Source organism: Hyla sarda, chromosome 5 (assembly GCF_029499605.1).
Source record: "Hyla sarda isolate aHylSar1 chromosome 5, aHylSar1.hap1, whole genome shotgun sequence".
NCBI lineage: Eukaryota > Metazoa > Chordata > Amphibia > Anura > Hylidae > Hyla > Hyla sarda.
In genome coordinates this window covers 211,291,142-211,313,454 of record NC_079193.1, presented here as the reverse complement: position 1 = coordinate 211,313,454, position 22,313 = coordinate 211,291,142, and the positions used below count along the sequence as shown (strand labels likewise).

General features: G+C 42.0%; 1 pseudogene; it reads left to right on the top strand.

Annotated features, from left to right (window-relative positions):
- The first annotated feature begins 18,360 nt into the window (after positions 1-18,360).
- LOC130274553 (fragile X messenger ribonucleoprotein 1 homolog) lies at positions 18,361-20,170 on the top strand (annotated as a pseudogene).
- Positions 20,171-22,313: the final 2,143 nt, after the last annotated feature.

The following is a 22,313-nucleotide window of genomic DNA, read 5'->3' as shown; positions in this document are numbered from 1 at the left end:
AAAAACTTTTCAACCAAATTAGTACGTTTAAAATCCCTCTATTTTGACAACCTATAACTTTTTCATTTTACCGTATAAGCGGCGGTATGAGGGCTCATATTTTGCGCTCTGATCTTTATTTTGTGTTCTTTACTTTTAACTGATACCACATTTGCATATGTAAAAATTGTAATATAAAAATGATGTGACAAAAAAGCTGCAATTTTGGACTTTTTTTTTCTTTACGTTTACGCCATTCACCTTACGGGATCATTAACATTATATTTTGATAGTTTGGACATTAACGCACGCGACGATGCCAAATATGTTTATACATTTTTTTTTTTATACTTTTTGGGGGTAAAATGGGAAGAAGGGATGTTTTATATTTTTATTTGGGGAGGGGATTTTTCAAATTTTTTAACTTTTTTTTAACTTTTTTTTTTGCACTTTTTATGTCCCCATAGGGGACTATTTATAACAATAACTTGATTGCTAATACTGTTCAGTACTTTGCATAGGGCATAGCACTGATCAGTATTATCAGCGATCTTCTGCTCTGGTCTGCTCGATCTCAGACCAGAGCAGAAGACCCATGGAGCTGGACGGAGGCAGGTGATTGGACCTCCGTCCGCCATTATGGATGATCGGATCCTCGAAGCAGTGCCGCAGATGCCGTGATCTGTATTGATCACGGCATCTGAGGGATTAATGGCAGACATAAGCGCGTTCGCTCATGTTCTCCATTACTGGCAGGTCCCTGGCTGCTGACAGCTGCCGGGGCCTGCTGTGCATGACTCGAGCCCCCCCCCCCCCCCCGGTGCTCGTGGTCATGTACAGAATGTAAATGTACATCCTTGTGCGTTAAGAACCACCGCACCAGGACCTACATTCACATCCTGCGTCATTAAGGTGTTAAAAATGTCCTCTCATCTCTAACCACCCGTAACGTTCTGTTAATCTTCCTTTTCCTTCTTCCCTTTAGTTTGTCATCTTCAGTGTTCGCAAAATCAGCTGTTCAGTGCTTAGTGTAACTGCTTCCTAGCTGTGCTACTGCTGTTTCTTTTATTTCTGCTCACATGCCATCAAACTGTAGTGTACTGTAAATCATCCCCAGCACAGTGCCAGCCCTGTTGAGTCCAGTGCACTTTCACCAACATATGTAATGGCATAGCAGTATGGAGTAGGTTCTGTGCTGTGATGTTGCACTATTGGCAAACAGCCCAGCTCTGGTCCAATCCCCTAAACGAGATAGAATGAGAAGTAGCTGTGGACTCTCAGGGATTAACTCTCAGGGATTAACACTTGTACTAGTGAGAGGCCAAAAATCACCCTGTCACCATTCTAAAGAGTTGATCTTCCAAAACCATGCAGATGACTGGTACATTTTAATGTGCTTAGTCTAAGTTGTTATATGATCCTTTCCTTTAAGGGGATATCCAAGTTCTAGTAATTATATTTTAATAGAAATCAAAAATAAAAATATAACATTAGTGTATTGTAAATTACATTCAGAATCTGCATACTTCCATCAAATGGTATTGCTTTAAATAATGTTGTCTGTTTTTTTAAAGAAATGCTTATGCCTTCCGGAAAAATAGGTGGTGGACTAAAATGTGATTAATTCTCTATATGTCTTGACTTCTTGTACACTTTTCCTTATTCTGCATTATTATGCTCTAATTTATCTTATTTTTCCTGTTATATAACAACTTTTGCGTTAGTAACTGGCCCCCCGCTCTCATAGCGTACAACTATAACAAATTAAAGTTTTATTTGTGTGAATAAAAGAATTCATGATACGATATGACAAATTTGCAATAAACATTTTTTATTTTCTCTTTACAAACAATACAGTGCAAATGTTTGAGTTTCTAAATATTTATTATTCTGTCTCCATTTTTCCTGAACAGTATTTCATAAAGGAATACTGACAGTATTTTTATTATAAATATTGATTTTGTGCTAAAAGTTAAATATTACCTTTCTATTAATGTCATTCTTTTCTTTACCACTAGATGTCAGTGAAGAACACAGACTTGCAATTTTAAGACGCCTTTATTTACGTGCGCCATTCGGAAAAGGATCTTTCTACTCAAGCACGGTTTCCCCAGGATCTGCTTTTCATTACATAATTAGTCTAGAAGTAGTCTGGTAAACCACAGACATTCTTTAGATTTGGTAAAACGGAACCTGTGAATTTAAGAACAGTTATAGAAATGCAATGTATCCATTATATTTGCAATATAAAAACTGTCATGTGGAATATTGCATTTCTACAATGAAATAATATCACTGATTAACAAAATAACATCATAAAGAAAATATTAGGTTTAGATCAGTTTTGTTCTTGTTTTTCTGGATAACATAACAAACAAATTGCAGGCAGCTGACATTTTTTATGGACCCATTGTAAAACAACAGTGAATAATATAGATAAGTGATATATGTCTGTAGCTCAGAATACTTATATGAACATATTCACTGTGAAATGTAAAATGACAATAATAATCACAAAACATTACAGAAGCTCCTCTAGCTATAGCTAGTGACTACGTTTGGGCCATTTCCCACAGGCACACTTTCATTTAGAGGAAAGTAGTAGTGTAGCAGACCACGTATTGATTCCCACAAAATGAGCTTAAACGTAAGGGAAGTGACTTGAAAGTAGTTACTAGAAAATAGGACCCACTGCAGTGCACATTGGCATCCACTGTTGACGGGATGCTGACATATAGCTTGAATGTACAGTGACCCCTCGACCTACGATGGCCCCGACATACGATAATTTCAACATGCGATGGCCTCTTAGAGGCCATCGCATGTTGAAGGCAGCATCAACATACGATGCTTTTGTATGTCGGGGCCATCGCATAAACGGCTATCCGGCAGCGCTGACTGCTTCAGCTGTTACCGGTTAGCCGTTCATGGTGCCCCGTGAGCTCCGGTGATCGTCACTTACCTGTCCTTGGGCCTCCGGCACGTCCTCTGCATCGCCGGCACTCTCCATCGTCATCATTGTGTCGCTGTGCACGCCGTCCCGTCATCCAATAGGAGCAGCGTGCGTAGCGACGTGATGGTGGTGACGGAGAGGGCGGATGCCGGGGAAGCAGAGGCCTTACCGGAGCGTCGGGGACACCTCGGGGACGCAGCGACACCGATGGACGGCGATATCCCAGGCAGCAATGACGAGCAGTGACGGTCTGGAGCGGCGGGGACAGGTGAGTACAGCTTCCTCTAACAGTGGTCTACAACCTGCGGACCTCCAGATGTTGCAAAACTACAACACCCAGCATGCCCGGACAGCCAACGGCTGTCCGGGCATGCTGGGTGTTGTAGTTTTGCAACATCTGGAGGTCCGCAGGTTGTAGACCACTGTCCTATACTTTACATTGCACGGATCCCTCAACATACGATGGTTTCAACAAACGATGGTCCATTTGGAACGGATTACCATCGTATGTTGAGGGACCACTGTACTGCATTAACACATTATGAGCCCAGCCACAAGAAGACACAGCATAGAGAGATAGACAGAGATAAAAAAATGCACGTCCAAATAAAGCGAGGGCCAAACCCTGTAGATGCTCCTTCATTCTTACGTTTACATACCAATATTCCAATTGTGGAGCTTTTATGACATTTCCCTACAATTAATAAAGTTGCAGTTTACAAAACTACACGTATAAACACCACATGCTATTTTTTTTAGTTGTGGCTCTGCACATTCCATCTTTAAGTGTGTTCACACGGCCGTCTGTCCCCGTTTTTTATCCCCGTTTCGGATCCGTTCTTGCAGGCTGTAAACGGATTCAAAATGTTTTTTTTAAAAATCCCATTCATGTCAATGGGATTTTTTTTACAATCCGTTTATATCCGTTTGTACCCGTCTGCACTCAAACGGATACAGTAAATTTTACATTGAAGTCTATGGAAAATGGATTAGCTTTAATGTCATCCGTTTGCATCCGTTATTTCAATCCGTTTTTACTTCTGAGCATGCTCAGAACAAAAAAAATTTTTTTTTTTGGTTTATTAACTGAACAATAACGGATCCAAATGAATACAAATGGATAACATCCTTTTGCATCCGTTATTATCCGTTTTTTATTTATTTTTTGACGGGAGAAGTACGGGTCTAGACGGCCGTGTGAACGCAGCCTTAGAGCAACTACACAGGAACATTTCCTAAAACGGATTATTTTTTATAATGCAGTGTCTATGTATTTTCCTGCTGCTATGAAAGGTTTTCTCCCTTTACAACAAAAAAAGTTTGCAGACAGGATTAGTTTGCAGATAGTCAGAGGCTATATGCCCAGCAGAGGTGAGTTGGTATCTGAGTGTTAGGCTCAGAATGTGTGTTAGGATCCCATCCTAAATGAGGCCACCTCCCCGTGGTGGATGGGGGACACGTTTTTGATCAAAAAAGTGCGCTAAGAGCCTCAATTTTTTGACCAATGTGTGCTGCTGCAATCTTCTTTTTTCTTTTTTGTATACGTTATATATATATATATATATATATATATATATATATATATATATATATATATAATATATATATATATATATATATTTTTTTTTTTATAAACAGCATTATTTTTCAGTTTTGTTGCCATGACCTATACTTTTCATGGGTACTTTTTGATAATTTTTTACTTACATTTTCTTACAATTTTGTATTCCCTTTTTTTTTTTTTTTTTGGTCCCGCCTAGAAGCCTTTTATAAACAATTATTCAGTTGCTTGCATAGATAAATGTAAAGGCTTCAGGCTGTAGTATAGGCTTGGGGCTAGCCTGTGAACTGATCAGCACCCCGCAATCACATTGTGAGGAGACTCATCAGACCACTGGACCACCAGATATGTGCCCCATCATTTTTTACATGCTGCAATCATGGCATTTAAACAGTTAAAAAATTGATATTCTTGGCACAATCCATTATTACCGGGAGATATCAGCTGCAAATAGCAGCTGGTAACTGACGGGTATGATGTGGGCCTGGCTCCCAGGCGCAAGTCATACACACTCATCTGACCCACAATGTATATGTATTTCATTGGTCAGGAAGGGGTTATTTTCTTAGCCAACAGTCTGTTGCGATTCAGTGAGCTCAGACCTGTCAGTTCCACAATAAGTAAGTCTCTGAACCAGGCCCTCACAGCTGACCAGGACATGCCATAAAAATAGTGTCTCCCTCATTCTAATCCTCCTCCCTCGCTTACGGCCTCTGCTGCTCAATACACTTCTTGCTTCAATAAAGAGCCAATGAAAGGCGACGATCAGTTCTGTGCGCTCTCATTGGCCGACACAAACTACATGTGCTGTTTAGCTAAATTCCATGAAGAGGATTGCAGGACTGGTAAAGTAGTAGATGTTGAGAGGGGAAAAGTTGCCCCTTTGTCATTCTGGTTCTCTGGCAACTTCAGGTGACACTCAGGTCACTGGGCTGACAAACACCTAGGCGACAGGGTGATATTTTATGTTGCCATGGCAACCTGCCTCCTGGGATTTGTCAAGCCCTGCTTTACTCTGATAGGACTGAGTTTCTAGGAAATACATTTCTTGCTCTAACATAAATTGAAGATACGTTTAAGTGAATGTGTCCTAGAAGAATGAACACCGCACATGCCATATAGGATAAAACAGTTATTATCACAGTTAATAATTAATAAAATAGCAATAAACTGATGAGAAACATTATAGTACTATTATAGTACTATTTTCTGGTGTAGAAAATGAATTGATTGTATAACAGAATTGGAAAGTAACACTTTTTTAAATGGGACTTTACATCCTACACATGTCCCAAAACGTTTAAAACTACATGTACACCAACACAGGTTATACAACAGAACAGATTTATTTCTATGTCTATTGTCTGCTCATATTTTATAATCTATTGTTATCCAGCTCAAATACATTTTTTACTACGGCAACTGTCAATACTGATTTTATTGAATGACTTATAAGGAACATATAATTTCTCAATTTATAAAGCACCAACTAACCGCAGGCCATGTTGTTAAATGACACCTTTTAGCTGTGGCCAAGCTGTGAGGTTGGAACATTAATTAATATGAGTGGATGAAAACATAATATGGGAACTGCTAAATGTATACAACTTAAAATGAACATTCAAAAGTGTAACACGCTAGTCGTAGGGAAAGTGCAGAAATATGAAAGATTGCATAAAATAACTAAAGGGATACAAGACTGAATAAAATTGTAACTATGAAAACAAAATAATCAATCTATCTATATCTAACTATTTACCTTTCCCTCCAACCATCAGCAATCTTAACATAAGTGCAATTTGTGCAGTTGCCCACTACCACCCTAAAAACTGCAAAATGATTAGTATTCCTGACCTTACATATTCCATCTCGTTGCAGAGCATTTCAGCAGAATTACATGATTTACTAATGTGCATTAGGACAACCATATATATGATAGTAGGTTCAACATATCCCTTCCTTTGTTTTTCAGGACAGTTTTACACAAACACGTTAGGCTGGGTTCACATATATCAGGCATCCAACATAGTTTCCCTCCGACGTATACCAGAGGTAAACTGATGGTAGAGCTGATCCCATTCACATGAATGGGACAGTTCACAATCATCCAGCATCTCAATTTTGACGCAGGATGGTTAGAGGGCACAGGACAGGCAAACGCAGCTTGCTACTTTTCCCTGTCCGCTGTCCAGAAACAATAGATGCCAGAAGCCATACAACTGATGACAACTTGTCATCAGTTGTGGCATCAGTTGCATCCAGATCTAGGCTGAGTTCACCTGTGCCGGATGCCGAACATATGTGAACCCAGCCTTACAGGTGCATTTTTGACCTCTGGATCAAGAAACGTGTATTTGGACAGGCATAAATGTGTCAGTAATAGGCAGGGTTCACACTACGGAATTTCCTAGTGGAATTCAGTTTTAAAATTTGGCTTGGAAATTCCAGTCCCGTAGCTGGCAATGGTATTCTGCTACACGGTACACACTGCAGAGCTTTCGAAGCGGACTTTTAGTTTTCGAAGCAGAGTTTTCCTTCCGGAGCTTCTCAGGTGTGAACCTGACCATACACTTGTGGGAAACTAGCCTTAAACTAAAGACAGAGTGTCTTGGAGCAGGCAGTCGCCTGGTCGAACCAAAGGCATAGGTAAGTGTAAAAGGTCAATAGCAGTGGTGCCAGAAGCAGACAAAAGGCATAAGTTGAGCTTGGAGGTCAGCAGCCATGACACCCCATACCCCCCCCCCTTTCCACCAACAGGGAGTCCAGAGAAGAGGAATTAGTGTATGGAACTAGTAGTATGAGGGATAAGGGATAGGTGTAGGCACAAGGTACAAAGTGGAGGTGTCAATATTTTTAAGGTTTAAATCTCTAGGGGATATACTAGATGGAATGCTGGGGAGAGGATTGAGCCGAGCACTGCTGAAATTTGGTGCATAGTGTAAATTGAGCCATAAAACACTGATAAGAGCTTATAATATATGAACGATGACAAGGAATCTATTTTACTGAGCTATATTAGAAAAATTTTGCCTACATGAATAAGTTGACAAATACAGTGGGGATCAAAAGTTTGGGCACCCCAGGTAAAAATTTGTATTAAAGGGGTAGTCCAGTGGTGAAAAACTTATCCCCTATCCTAAGGATAGGGGATAAGTTTAAGATCGCGGGGGGTCCGACCGCTGGGGTCCCCTGCGATCTCTCTGTACGGGGCCCCGGCTCTCCGCCGAGATAGCGGGTGTCGACCCCCGCACGAGGCGGCGGCCGACACGCCCCCTCAATACATCTCTATGGCAGAGCCGGAGATTGCCGAAGGCAGCGCTTCGGCTCTGCCATAGAGTTGTATTAAGGGGGCGTGTCGGCCGCCGCCTCGTGCGGAGGTCGACACGCCCCCTTCCCGCGGGCTGTCGGGGCTCCGTACAGGAGATCGCAGGGGGCCCCAGCGGTCGGACCCCCCGCGATCTGCAACTTATCCCCTATCCTTAGGATAGGGGATAAGTTGCTCACCACTGAATCACCACTGGACTACTCCTTTAATGTGCATAAAGAAGCCAAGGAAAGATGGAAAAATCTCCAAAAGGCATCAAATTACAGATTAGACATTCTAATAATATGTCAATAAAAGTTAGATTTCATTTCCATAATTTACACTTTCAAAATAACAGAAAACAAAAAAATGGCATCTGCAAAAGTTTGGGCACCCTGCAGAATTTATAGCATGCACTGCCCCCTTTGCAAAGCTGAGACCTGCCAGTGTCATGGATTGTTCTCAATCATCATCTGGGAAGACCAGGTCAATCTCAAAGGTTTTAAATGCCCAGACTCATCTGACCTTGCCCCAACAATCAGCACCATGGGTTCTTCTAAGCTGTTTGACTGCACTATCCCTCCAGAAAGATCTGGCAGACACTGGAGTTGTGGTACACTATTCTACTAGAAAGAGATACTTGTACAAATATGGTCTTCATGGAAGAGTCATCAGAAGAAAACCTCTTCGACATCCTCACCACAAAAATCAGCATTTGAACTTTGCAAATGAACATATAGGCAAGCCTAAGGCATTTTGGAAACAAGTTCTGTGGACCGATGAGGTTAAAATTGAACTTTTTGTCCAGAATGAGCAAAGGTACGTTTGGAGAAGAAGGGGAACAGAATTTAATGAAAAGAACCTCTGTCCAACTGTTACGCATGGGGGTGGATCAATCATGCTTTGGGGTTGTATTGCAGCCAGTGGCATAAGGAACATCTAGCGAGTAGAAGGAAAAATGGATTCAATAAAATTTCAGCAAATTTTGGATGCTAACTTGATGCCATCTGTGAAAAAGCTGAAGTTAAAGAGAGGATGGCTACAAATGGATAATGATCCTAAACACACCTCAAAATCCACAGGGGATTACATCAAGAGGAGTAAACTGAAGGTTTTGCCATGGCCTTCACAATCTCCTCAACATAATTGAAAATCTATGGATAGACCTTAAAAGAGCAGTCTGTGACAGACAGCCCAGAAATCTCAAAGAGCTGGAAGACTTTTGTAAGGAAGAATGGGCAAACATACCTCAAACAAGAATTGAAAGACTCTTGGCTGGCTACAAAAAGCGTTTACAAGCTGTGATACTTGCCAAGAGGGCAGTATAAGATATTAACTCTGTAGGGTGCCCAAACTTTTGCAGACACCTTTTTTTTGTTTTCTGTTATTTTGAAAGTGTAAATGATGGAACTTTTGTTGACATATTATAAGAATGTCTAATCTGTAATTTGATGCCTTTTGGAGACTTTTCCATCTTTCCTTGGCTTCTTTATGCACATTAATACAAATTTTTACCTGGGGTGCCCAAACTTTTGATCCCCACTGTATCTGACCATAGGTTTAGCTATACCATCTCAAAAAGAAGAAGTATCTTTGCCATTTGTTTGCAGCTACTTATCAAATATGGAAAGGATACGTCCCATTCTCCTTTTTTCTCACACTAAGACATCATTTAGGATTAGTCTAAACCAGGAATGTAATCTAAAAGCTGTACATGATACACAATAAATGTCTATAACATGACAATTAACTTTTACTACTTCCTGAGTTATCATCTCAACATATAGCCTCTATTAAAATGTTTGCAGGTAAATTTTACAATACACAGGTAAGCCTCATAAAACATACAATAGCTAAGATGACAAAATTGTTTACTGGCGCTGATGCAACTACCTGCAACAGCTGTGCTCACTTAGCTTAATAAACTAGTTTGTTGAGATTTTGGGGGTGGGAGTGGGGGTTCTGTGCATCTAGGTTTTTTTCTGTACATCTATTTTATATATATATATATATATATATATATATATATATATATATGTATATATATATATATATTTCATTCTTTAAAGGGGTACTCTGCCCCTAGACATGTTATCCCGTATTCAAAGGATGGGGATAACATGCCTGATTGTGGGGGTCTCAGCGGTTGGACCCCCACCCCCCCATGATCACACATGTTATCCCCTATCTTTTGGATAGGGGATAACATGTCTAGGGGTGGAATACCCCTTTAAACATTTTTAAAGGGGTACTCCACTGGAAAACGTTTTCTTTTTTAATCAACTGGTACCAGAAAGTTAAACAGATTTGTAAGTTACTTCTATTAAAAAATCTTAATCCTTCCAGTACTTATCAGCTGCTGCAATGTTCTTTTTGAATTTCCTTTGTCTGACCACAGTACTCTCTACTGACACCTCTGTCCATTTTAGGAACTGTCCAGAGTAGGATCAAATCCACAGAGAAAACCTATCCTGTGCTCCAGACAGTTCCAAAAATGGACAGAGGTGTCAGCAGAGAGCACCGTGGTCAGTCAGAAAGGAAATTCAAAAAGAAAAGAACTTCCTGTGGAGCAAACCACAGCTTATTAGTACTGGAAGGATTAAGATTTTTAAATAGAAGTAATTTACAAATTTGTTTAACTTTCTGGCACCAGTTGATTTAAAAAAAAAATATATTTTTTCCAGGGGAGTACCCCTTTAAGAATCAATCTTAGGGCACAATTTTCAAATTTTCACAAATTTTCAAAACTAGAAAATCTATATAATAAAAGTAGGCAAGGAATCTTTGCCATGCCAAAATCTGTATTTTTTAAGCATTTATTTTATGGTAAATAAACATAGGCTGTGAGCCTGTATACTTCTGCTTTAAATCTCAGTCACTTTTCCTTACAAATTCATAGAAGTATGCTCCATGTTCTGCACAATAATATTGGTTTATATTAAACATAAATATTTGAATTCTGCAGCAGGATGCCTTTGTACCACATCAAGAAGCTGTCTTTAAGTGCTGAAATAATTTCTGATGAAGTTGATGATATGTCTGAAAGCCCGGGAATGGCTGCAATGCTTTGATCAGCAGCTACAAATTCCTGAAATCATTTCATAGATCTAGTGCTGCAATAATATTCTGAACAAGCCAATAGAGCAAATGCTGAGCGTATATATATATATATATATATATGTATATATATATATATATATATATATATATATATATATATGTATATATATACATATAAACCAATGATAGGCACAGCACTCCAAAAAAAAGGTGATTTCATATCTCATGGCTCCAGGAGGAGTTGAAACGTTGTAATGCTGACATGAGATATTAAATCACCTTTTTTTTGGAGTGCTGCGCCTGTCTTTGGTTTTTATCTATGGATGGACTTTGATCAAGTCTTTTTGGGACGCTGGCACCATCACTTTTTCTGGACTAGATAAGTAGTGCTGCATTGCTTTGGGACTGTATATATATATATATACAGTGGGCAAAAAAAGTATTTAGTCAGCCACCAATTGTGCAAGTTTTCCCACTTAAAAAGATGAGAGAGGCCTGTAATTTTCATCATAGGTATACCTCAACTAGGAGAGACATAATGAGAAAAAAATCCATAAAATCACATTGTCTGATTTACAAAAAAAAAAAATTCAGCAAATTATGGTGGAAAATAAGTATTTGGTCACCTACAAAAAAGCAAGATTTCTGGTTCTCACACACACCTGTAACTTTTTTAATTGTCTCCTCTGTCCTCCTCATTACCTGTATTAACCCCTTAAGGATGCAGGGTTTTTCAGTTTTTGCACTTTCGTTTTTTCCTCCTTACCTTTTAAAAATCATAACCCTTTCAATTTTCCACCTAAAAATCCATATTATGGCTTATTTTTTGAGTCACCAATTCTACTTTGCAGTGACATTAGTCCTTTTACCCAAAAATCCACGGCGAAACGAGAAAAAAAAATTAAACGGAAAACATTTTTTTACGTGTACACCATTGACCGTGCGGTTTAATTAACGATATATTTTTATAGTTCAGACATTTACGCATGTGACGATACCACATATGTTTATTTTTATTTTTATTTACACTGTTTTATTTTTTTATGGGAAAAGGGGGGTGACTCAAACTTATATTAGGGAAGGGGTTAAATGACCTTTATTAACACTTTTTTTTAACTTTATTTTTGCAGTGTTATAGGTCCCATAGGGACCTATAACACTGCACACATTGAGCTCCTATGCTGATCACTGGCATGTATTAACACACCTGTGATCAGTGTTATCGGCGCTTGACTGCTCCTGCCTGGATCTCAGGCACGGAGCAGTCATTCGTCAATCGGACACCGAGGAGGCAGGTAAGGGCCCTCCCGGTGTCCTGTAAGCTGTTCGGGATGCCGCGATTTCACCGCGGCGGTCCCGAACAGCCCGACTGAGCAGCCGGGTTACTTTCACTTTCACTTCAGACGCGGCGGTCAGCTTTGATCACCGCGTCTGAAGGGTTAATACAGGGCATCACCGCGATCGGTGATGTCCTGCATTAGCCGCGGGTCCCGGCCATTGATAGCCGCCGGGACGACCCAATATGCCGCGGGGACACCGCGTGACCCTGCGCCATATTGCGGGAGCCGGCGGGGGACGTAAATATACGTCCTTCATCGTTAAGGGGCACCTGTTTGAACTTGCTATCAGTACAAAACAGTGGTTCTCAACCTTTTTGGCGACTGTACCCCCAAAGCCTGAAAGTATGTCCGCGGGTACTCCCTCGCGCGGAACTTGCGCGCAAGGGGTACCCGAGGACAAAAGGCTTGTTCTTACCTTTATACTAATGCATTCCCCCTCCATTTTAATCCCCTTGTGCTATTATCCCCCTCCATTTTAATTCCCTTGTGCTATTATCCCCTTTCCATCTTAATCCCCTTGTGCCACTATTCCCCCTCCATCTTAATCCCCTTGTACCAGTATTCCCCCCTCCATCTTAATCCCCTTGTGCCACTATCCCCCCCCTCCATTTTAATCCCCTTGCGCCACTATCCCCCCTCCATCTTAATCCCCTTGTGCCACTATCCCCCCCTCCATCTTAATCCCCTTGTGCCACTACTCCCCCCTCTATATTAATCCCCTTGTGCCACTACCCCCTCCATCTTAATCCCCTTGTGCCACTACCCCCCTCCATCTTAATCCCCTTGTGCCATTATTCCCCCCTCCAATTTAATCCCTTTTTGCTATTATTCCTCCTCCATATTAATCCCCTTGTGCTATTATTCCTCCTCCATCTTAATCCCCTTTTGCTATCATTCCCCCCTCCATCTTAATCCCCTTGTGCCACTCCCCCCCCCTCCTTCAAAATCCCCCTGTGCTATTATTCCCCCTCCATCTTAATCCCCTTGTGCCATTATTTTCCAATATGGCAAAAGGGGATCAGAGAGAGGGGGGAATAATGGCACAGGGGGATTCAAATGGAGGAGGAATAATAGTGCAAGGGGATAAAGATGGAGGGGGAATAATGGGACAAGGGGTTAAAGATGGAGGGGGAATAATAACACAAGGGGATCAAGATGAAGGGGGGGGGGGGTTAATCAACCCCCCTTCCATCTTAATCTCTTGTGCCATTAGTCCTCCCTCCCTCTGATCCTCTTGCACCATTCCCCCTTCCTATGATCCCCTTTTGCCATATCGGATAATAATGGCAAAAGGGGATTAAGATGGAGGGGGGGGTGAATGGCAAATGGAGATCAGAGGGAGGGGGGGAATAATGGCACACGGGGATTAAAGGGGTATTCCAGGCCAAAATTTTTTTTTTATATATCAACTGGCTCCGTAAAGTTAAACAGATTTGTAAATTACTTCTATTAAAAAATCTTAATCCTTCCAATAGCTATTAGCTTCTGAAGTTGAGTTGTTGTTTTCTGTCTAACTGCTCTCTGATGACCAATGTCCCGGGAGCTGTGCAGTTCCTATGGGGATATTCTTCCATCATGCACAGCTCCCGGGACGTGACATCATCATTGAGCAGTTAGACAGAAAACTTCAGAAGCTAATAACTATTGGAAGGATTAAGATTTTTTAATAGAAGTAATTTACAAATCTGTTTAACTTTCCGGAGCCAGTTGATATATATATATATATATATATATATATATATATATATATATATATATATATATAAAAAGGTTTGGCCTGGAATACCCCTTTAATGCCTTTTGCTTTATTACGCCTCATCCCCCCTCATGAAATGGAGGGGGAGAGGGACAATGGCAGAGGGGGCATGAGGCGTAATAAAGCAAAAGGCATTAAGATGGAGGGGGAGAGGGATAGTGGAGGAGGGGGGATGAGGGGGGATGGGGAGTAATAATGCACAAGGCATTGCTTTATTACTCCCCATCCCTCTCCCCCTCCATCTCAATGCCTTGTGCTCCGTCCAATACATCCCCCCTCTGTCCAATACACCCCCCCTTCATCCAATACATCCCCCCCTCCGTCCAATACACCCCCCTCCGTCCAATACATCCCCCCCTCCGTCCAATACACCCCCCTCTGTCCAATACATCACCCCCTCCGTCCAATACATCACCCCCTCTGTCCAATACATCCCCCTCCGTCTAATACATCCCCCCTCCGTCCAATACACCCCCCTCCGTCCAATACACCCCCCTCTGTCCAATACACCCACCTTCTGTCCAATACACCCCCCTCGGTTCAATACACCCCCCCTCTGTCCAATACATCCCCCCTCTGGCCCACACAGTAATTAACTTTTTTATTCTTTTTACCTGGCCTCTGGCAGGACCCTGTTTGCTGCTACTTGATGCAGCGCGTCCCATTCGGTGGGGCCGCACTGACGTGTGACGTTCTCATGCGCTGTGCGGCAACTCCGTGCAACATCAGGGGAGGTCACACGTCCCACCGGCAACCGGGCAGCTCACTTACAGTAGCCGCGGCTGCAACTCGGGCAGCGCTACTCTACAGTGAGCTGCCGCAGCTATGCGCTGTCAAATGCTGGCCAATGCATGACCGGTATTTGACAGCGCTTTCGTGTACCCCCGCTCAACCCGTGGCGTACCCCTTACCACGGGTTGAGAACCCAGGGTTTTAAAGACACCTGTCGACAACCTCAAACAGTCACACTCCAAACAAAATTGTAGACCTGCACCAGGCTGGGAAGACTGAATCTGCAATAGACAAGCAGCTTGGTGTGAAGAAATCAACTGTGGGAGCAATTATCAGAAAATGGAAGAAACGCAAGACCACTGATAATCTCCCTTGATCTGGGGCTCCACGCAATATCTCACCCTGTGGTGTCAAAATGAATTACAAGAACAGTGAGCAAAAATCCCAGAACCACACGGGGGACCTAGTGAATGACCTGCAGAGAGCTGGGACCAAAGTAACAAAGGCTACCATCAGTAACACACTATGCTGCCAGGGACTCAAATTATACAGTGCCAGACGTGTCTCCCTGCTGAAGCCAGTACATGTCCGGGCCCATCTGAAGTTTGCTAGAGAGCATTTGGATGATTCAGAAGAGTATTGGGAGAATGTCATATGGTCAGATGAAACCAAAGTAAAACTTTTTAGTAAAAACTCAACTCCCCATGTTTGGAGGAGAAAGAATGCTGAGTTGCATCCAAAGAACACCATACCTACTGTGAAGCATGGGGGCGGAAACATCATGCTTTGGGGCTGTTTTTCTGCTAAGGGACCAGGACGACTGATTTGTGTAAAGGAAAGAATGAATGGAGCCATGTACTGTGAGATTTTGAGTGAAAACCTCCTTCCATCAGCAAGGGCATTGAAGATGAAACCTGTAATTTTCATCATAGGTATAACTCAACTATGAGAGACAAAGTGAGAAAAAAAAAATCCATAAAATCACATTGTCTGATTTTTAAAGTATTTATTTGCAAATTATGGTGGAAAATAAGTATTTGGTCAATAACAAAAGTTCATCTCAATACTTTGTTATATACCCTTTGTTGACAATGACAGAGGTGAAACATTTTCTGTAAGTCTTCACAAGGTTTTCATACACTGTTGCTGGTATTTTGGCCCAATTGCAGTGATGTTTTGGGGCTGTCACTGGGCAACACGGACTTTCAACTCCCTCCAAAGGTTTTCTATGGGGTTGAGATCTGGAGACTGGCTAGGCCACTCCAGGACCTTGAAATGCTTCTTACAAAGCCACTCCTTCGTTGCCCGGGGGGGGGGGGGGGGGGGGGGGGGGGGGTGTTTGGGATCATTGTCCTGCTGAAAGACTCATCCAGGCCTCTCTCATCTTTTTAAGTGGGAGAACTTGCACAATTGGTGGCTGACTAAATAATAGTCAGTAGTATATATAGCTGTTCCTGGGGCCTAATCAATGAGACAGCAGAGAGGGGAAGTATGTTTAAAAGGAAGTCAGACAGTGTAGTCTGGGCTCTCCCCAGAAGACAGCAAGGTGGCTTTGGGGATAGGCAGGGGTCCTTGCGAGGAGCACACAGCCAGGACTGCGAGGGACACCCACAAGAGTGAAGTGGACGGTCTAGGATTTTGGTTTGTTCCTGTATTATGTTTTTACTTATCCTGCAACCTGTCTAATAAAGCTGGCGAGGAGCCAAATTTGCAGAAAGGACTTGCTGTTTGCCGGTTTATTGTGAAGAAACGTGTCTTGTGGCTGTGTCAGGGACGATCCCAGAGCTATCCCCAGGGTGAAAACCTTACAATTGGTGGAGGATGCGGGCATCATATTGCTAAGAGCAACCAACGGTCGAGTTGCAGTGAAATTGTTGCCAGGAGCAACCAACCGTGCAAGTGGGACAAGCCAAGATGTGTAGTACAAGAGCAGGACTGAGCCTGTGGTGAAAGTGTTGCAAGGGGCAACAGATTGCATCAAGCGAGTGAGCGCTCTCTCAGGTGAGGAGACAGGTGGACGGGCCACCTGCTCAGAGCAATAGCAGTAAGCTGTGTGGGATTATTTTGTTTTGCAAAAATGGGTCAATGTCGAAATGCTGGACAGCAACCAGTTGTCGCTAAGATGAGTGGTATGGGGAGCGCCTTAAAGAAATCAGCTGCAGCTCAGCAAGAGGATGTCTTCACACCTGATGGTCCTCTGGTCAGGAGGCCAGAAAAGACGGACATGAGGACCCCTGAGTTACTGGTGGGTGGAATCCTACTGTTCATGGATTTGGACTGTCGCCAGGCTGTATCCAGAGTCATGCCGGACATAATACTCTTTTTGAAGACTCGACCAGAGCCTTGTAAGACTGTTCTGATTGACTTTAAAACCTGTTAGGGGACAGTGAGCCATGTTATGGAGGTGTGTGCCGAGCTTGAGATAGAGATTATACTGGGCAGAGACTTCCCATATTATTGGCAATTGTGGAATGGGGAGAGTGTACCAGAGAAATCGCACACAAAGGGTCCTGAGGTAATGGTGGGTGGTATGTCACTACTTGACTTTGTGAACTCTGTCCAAGGTGACTCCAACCAATGTCTAGTTGTGAAATCATTTGAGGGTGGGGAACCCCTCTTGAAGACTGATACGACTGTTATTAGGGGTTATAAAACTGTAAATGTCTGTATTTCTACTCCCTATGGTACTGTGAGACACAAGGTTGCAATAGAGCCCTCCTTGGAGTATGATGTAGTACTGGGCACAGATTTTCCCTTTTTTCAGCAATCATGGGAAGACTGTCAGGTAACTAGAGCGGGTACACCTGATAGGCCTACAACACTTGACTTGCACCACACACTAGTTGAGAGTTACTCAACAGAGGCTGAGGATAGGGAGTGCCAGCAGTCACTACATATGTGTCAGATAGGGGGCTGCCAGACTGCTGGGGGAGCTGAAGAACAGACCGTGAGTCAAGTCCAAGAGGATCCAATGACTCAAGGGATAAGTGTGCCTCTGACTGAAACAGAATCTTCAGTAAAATCAGAAATGGATCAGATACAGGAACATGGGTTTCATCCACCAGCTGAAGATGAGCCCAAGGTGGGACTAGAGTTGCGCTGTCACCTGGAAGAAGTGACTGAGACCGAGAAAGAGGAAGCTATACTGAACTTTGTGAATAAAGATGAGCCCAAAGGGGGGGTTGAAATTGTGCGGTCATCCTGAAGAGGTGACCGGAAAAGAAGCTACAGAGACGTCTGTGGATAATACAGAAGTACTGAAGAGATTACATGTGGAGCTGGATGCTGCACTTACTGTCACAGACAGAGTCCTGAGTGAAGGAGATGTGACGTCTGGACGAGAGATGGATAGTGACCAGGAAGGATCGAACCAATAGACCAGATGTTGTTGCGGACCTAGGAGCCCTAGACATTTCTTCCGGTGAGCAGGGAGATCGGGGTGAAGTAACAGAGAAGTCAAGGAGTGAGCAGAGAGACAGTTCAGAGAGACTGTCCGGGAACTACCCTGAAGCCCAAGTGGCTCAGACCCTTGAAAAGGGGAAGACCACTCCTAAAGGTGAAGAAGAGTCTGAACGAGTTAGCTTGAAGGAAGAGACAGGCCAAGGACAGGTTACTGTCAGAGGACAAGAGAATGTCTCAAGGTCCATCAGCGAGAGTGAGGAGATCGCTGTAAGTATGAGATCTCGGAAAAAACAAGCTGGTTTTGATAAGAAAAGGGAGCAGATCCAGAATCTTGAAGAAACTTTACAGATGGTTTCTGCAAAATTGTCTCAAAAGAAAGAAGTGAATATCAGGCTCTACTAAGTGATAACCAGGCTAGGTTGGTAGCCATTGAAGAGCTCAAGAAGGAGAAAGTGGTAATGGCTAGTGTTGGGCGCGAATATTCACATTTAAAATTTTAATCTCGAATATCACAAATTAGCGAATTCGTGAATATTGCGAATACATTCGCTATATATTCAAAATTACGAATATTTGCTTTTTTCCACATATTCGCATATGCACATATTCGCATATGCGCATATTCGCATATTCCTTCTTTTAACTTGTGGGCCAATGCAAATACACTTGTCAGAGGTTATCAACAACATCCCTAGCAACCAATAGTAAAGTTGCCCACCCCTCACTGTTTTCTTCCTCGAATACGCGAATATGCGAATATAACGAATACGTGAAATTCGCGAATATAGGACAAATATTCGTCTATATATTCACAAAATATCGCAAATTGGAATATGGCCAATGCTGCTCATCACTAGTAATGGCCTGTAAGGTGCAGAGCCTGGAGGCGCAGAACAATACGCGCAAGTCTCAAGCAGCTACCTTGGATTCACTGAGAATGAAGCCCTCTGAACAAGAGGCTCAGCTAAAAGTCAATGAGCAGAAAGTGGAGCAGCCGAGTAAAGACAATGAGCAGATGAGAGAACAACTGCTGTCGCTGGAGGATACTGTCAAAAACTTGACAGAACTGCTGGAAAGAGAAAAGGGGAACTCTGTTAAGCTCAAGAGTGAGCAGCATAAACATTTAAAGCTGGAAGGGGATATGAAGGTTCCAAAAGAAAGCAGAGACCAAGCTGTAGCATAACTGGATAAAGAGAATTTTGCAGTTGAGAGGCTTGAAGTGCGGATTGCTCAATTGAACGAAGAACTCTGAGCAAAGACAGACTTAGACAGTCGGGCCCAGCAAAGCTCACACTACGGTCCAGCCATTGGTGAGCGAAGGCAGAGACCTGGAAAGACCATCTTGTTGGCAGCCAGTGTCTAAGGCGTTGCCCTGAGCAACAGTAAGAAGGTGAGAGGCTCCAAGGAAGTCTTTGGAACACAAGTTGCGAGGAACCCTCTCTATAAAGTAAAGCTAAACTTTCCTGAAGACTTGAGGCAGATGTGCGCAAAGGAATCTACTCATAAAGACTTTACAAAGGCAGTGAGGGCCTATTTGGTGTATTATGACTCAGAGAATGCCCAGCTGGTCATTTTGTCTGACAATGAAGTTACCATTAAGAGGGTGAACATATTGAGTAACATACATTTCAGAAGTTTTTGGAAAAAATTGTCTGAAATAAGAAGAATCAAAGAAGCCAGAAAGCATATGGAAAGCTTATGTCCTTCAGTGTCCAGATTCCATGTGCAATTTGATGTACGAGAAGACTGGATGGGTTTAGTAATCGGCACTTGTGGCACAAATATACAACAAGCAGGGAGGATCCCTGGGTTGATGGCAGTTGTTCTTGATAAAGATACATGTCATGTGTATGGTGATAACCAAGATTCTGTGAAGAAGGCATGAGGTTACCTGGAGTTTGCTGAAGAGGTAATCTGGGTTCCCCCAAACTTGGCGGGAAAAGTCATTGGGAAGAAAGGAAGGCACATTAAGAAGATTGTCGACCAGTCCATGGTTATTAGAGATAGAGTTGCGAGTGAGAAGAGTTCCCAAGACAAGGGAGTGGTCCCCTTTGTATTCCTGGGCACAAAGGGGTGTCATTAAGGCAACCATTCCCTGGCTGGCTAGGAAGCTGAGCGGCATGCCACCCACTTCCCTGGTTTCTAAGTCAGGATTGCAGCGGGTCTTAGGACTGAGACCCAATGCGATCAGACTCTCAGCCCCTGTGCTACTACTCCCATCATGGAACACAGTCTATTCCATAATGGGAGTTCTGCATAATTCATTAATCATTCAAACCTCATTTGTCATTTATTTGTCATCATTAATTTATTCATTCATACATTAGCTTACCTTCCTTGCAATATTAATATCGTCTGTGGCTATGAGTCTTAGGACTGAGACCAGATGTGATCGGTCTCTCAGCCCCTGTGCTACTACTCCCATCATGGAACACAGTCTGTTCAATGATAGGAGTACTGAATCGCTGAGGGAAAATATGCACCAACTAAGAAAATATAAAATAACAATTGTTAACTTCAATGTCACACACAATTAAATCATTCATACATCATTCATCATTTATTGCTCAGTGATCATTCATTAATTTATGTTATGATCTATCACTTCCATTCATACATTGGTCCCTGCTTTCAAATAAAAATAATTTTGTTTTAAAACTTCCCTACAAATTCAGGCATCCCTACTGCATCACTCCTGTTTGTTTTTCATGGTACCCTAGGTAATTCAATAAAAAAAAGCTATGTCTATCCCTTTTTAAGATCACCAAAGTCCAAAAAAAAACAAAAAAAAAAAAAACCACAAATGCCAATATTAAAACCCACATGGCGTTTTTTATGGTGTTTTGGGAGAAAAATGGCAAGCTTTTCCTGAAAAAATGCCATAGTGGCAGATTTGGCATTTTTGGGGAGTTTTTGCAAACAAAAATAAAAATAGAAACTTAGCCTTAACCCCTTCCCACCCCAGGACGTATGCATACAATTAAGTTGCTAGCTAGTTAGCCCAACTGGATGTATGCATACATCCTAGCAATCTCCTGTTCAGCACCATGCGCTGCAGTAGATCGCCGGCAGGGCCCGGCTGTCAATCACAGCCGCGGTCCTGTCGCAGCTGCCAAGACCGGGATTGCGCCAGTCTCGGCAGTATTGACCCAACAGATGCCGTGATGAGTCCTGATGATGGAATCTATGGGGTTGACAATCGCGTGATCCAGTTGGTTGCCATGGCAGCAGGAGGCCAGCTGATGCCCTTCTGTCTGCCTAGTATGGCATCATGTGAGGACAGCTATACTCTGCTGCAGTACAGATGTACTGCAGCATAGCAAAACAGGTAAAAAGTGAAAAAGTAAAAAAAAAAAAAGTAAATGAATAAAGTGTAAAAAAAATAATAAATAACTTTTTTTTCCAATAAAATCATATATTTTTACCCCCATCCCAAAAAAACGCCCAAACCTATACATAATAGGTATTGCCACATCCATAATGACTTGTACAATAAATTGATAATTGTATCTATCCTGCACGGTGAACACCGTTAAACCCCCCCCCCCCCCACAAAAACGCTAATTTTGGTCCAAAACATGGAATAAAAAAGATCAAAAGGTAGCATGAATCGCAAAAATGGTACGCATAAAAAGTGCAGCTTGTCCCACTTAGAAAACACACACACAAAAAAAAACGCTCTTACACAATGGCTTTGGACGAAAAATAAAGAAAGTTATGGCTGTCAGAACTTAACACAAAAAAAGGGGAAAAATATTTTGTTGAGAAAAGGAAAAAGAACATAAAAAAGCTATAAAAAATTGGGTATCGCCATAATTGTACCAACCCACAGAATATAAATAACATGATTTGTACTATAAAGTGATTTCCATCAAATTAATTTAAAAAAATGCCAGAAATTTTCAAATTTTTCACAATATTTTGCAGTTTTTAACAAAAATGCTGCATGAATTAACAAAGATTTACCACTAATTTAAAATATAATATGTCATGAAAAAACAATCTAAGAATTGCGTTGCTAAGTAAAAGCATGTCAGAGGTATTACCAATTAAAGAGGCACAGGACAGATTTGAAAAATTGGGCTTGGCCATTAAGGTAAAAACTGGTGGCATCCTTAAAGAGGCACTGTCATTGTTGAAAACTTTTCATATATTGCAGGACTCGTTATAATATACACCTGTTAAAAAAAAATTAAATTTTCACCTGAAATAAAAGCTCAAAATAG